Genomic DNA, 1,890 nt, shown 5'->3' with positions numbered 1-1,890 from the left:
ATATCAGCATGGCCAGGATCCCTCTTGTCCAATGAAATTGCTCAGTCAGAACTAACTGTTTTATAAGGAGGTATCAAACAAACTGGAAACAGTGTGGCAAGATGGGGGCCCATTCATTCCAATGAAAGTTGCTCAAACAGTTCATGCGCCAAATAAATTTATATGACTTCTACTGCTGTGCTGATAGTCTATGCAGTAGTGTTTTTTTGGCCCCGCCTATTCCACACGAACAGAGTCTAGTAGAGAGAGAGAGAGAGAGAGAGAGAGAGAGAGAGAGAGAGAGAGAGAGAGAGAGATGCTATTCCACATGAACAGATCTGCCTAATCTGCCTTGGGGGGTTTATTGCACTAGTATGTCTAATCTGCCTTGGGGGGTTTATTGCACTAGTATGTCTAATCTGCCTTGGGGGGTTTATTGCACTAGTATGTCTAATCTGCCTTGGGGGGTTTATTGCACTAGTATGTCTAATCTGCCTTGGGGGGTTTATTGCACTCAGGATCCAGCAGGAGAGACCCAACTCTCCTCAACCCAGCTGTGTGTCTCTGAAGAGCGACTACTCAAAGGATGAAGGGATAACTTTTAAAGATGGACGCCATTCTTCTGAAGAGAAGTAAATTGTTCCAGTGTTACAATGTTACTGTCTCGTGTTTTAACTATCTAATCTGCTGTGCGGGGGTTTAGTGCAATAGTATGTCTAATCTGCCTTGGGGGGTTTATTGCACTAGTATGTCTAATCTGCCTTGGGGGGTTTATTGCACTATATGTCTACTCTACCTTGGGGGGTTTATTGCACTAGTATGTCTAGCTGATTCTAGCTAACACAACAGTAACAAGAATATACAGAATAAAGATATCATTTGAACAATTGATAATATAGAAAATATAGAAATGAAGAGAGAGCAGAGGAGAGAGCAGGAGAAGGGGGAAGAGCAGGGGGAATGTGAGAGAGTGATGGGGTGGGGAGGGAATGGGAGATGTTGGAGGGTATAGGAGGTGGGGAAGGAGCAAGAGGAGAGAGCAGGAGAGGGGAAGGGGGGGGGGGGGGTGTGGGGGAGAAGAGAGCAGGGGGAGGGAGGAGGTGGGGAGAGAATGAGAAATATAGACGCACATCTTGCAAACGGACATACAGTATGTCAATTTCTAAGCAACCAAACTATGCCTAATATAATTGGCTGCAAGCCTTTAGTAGTGAGTCCTTTTGCCAAATAAGCACATGTTCACATATAGAGCTTATGGGTGCCTTGCTTTAGGGAAGAGTGGGTGCCATGCTTTGAATAGTGGCGAAATACTAAGAGCATGGGTGCCATGCTTTAAATAGTGGCGGAATATTGCCATGCTATGCCATGCTTTAAATAGTGGCGGAATATTGGAGGGGATAGAGTGGGTGCCATGCTTTGTTTCAGGAAGCAGTCCTGTGTTGGTCCATCCGATTTGACCCTTTTCATTTAACTTTATTTTGGTAATAAAAACCTGATTATTGTAATTTATCTCTTGTCTCCTTTGTCCCCCGGTTTGTTGTGTTATATGTTACATCCTTTCTCCGCTGGTAAAACTGGGAACGTAACACTGTGTCACACTGAGAGTATAACCAGTCTGTTACTGTGACACACTGAGAGCTGTCCAGTATAACGAGTCTGTTACTGTGACACACTGAGAGCTGTCCAGTATAACCAGTCTCTTACTGTGTCACACTGAGAGCTGTCCAGTATAACCAGTCTGTTACTGTGTCACACTGAGAACTGTCCAGTATACTTACTTACTTGCGCCTATCGCTCCTGGAGGAGCATAGGCCGTCGACAACAGTTCGCCAGGATCCTCTGTCCTGTGCTTTTCTTTCCAGCTGTTTCCATGTCAGTCCGCTCTGTGTGATGTCTGTCTCCAAGTCCCTG

Source organism: Poromitra crassiceps (assembly GCF_964638095.1).
Source record: "Poromitra crassiceps genome assembly, chromosome: 9".
In the NCBI taxonomy this organism is placed as follows: domain Eukaryota; kingdom Metazoa; phylum Chordata; class Actinopteri; order Beryciformes; family Melamphaidae; genus Poromitra; species Poromitra crassiceps.
This window is presented reverse-complemented; position numbering follows the sequence as displayed.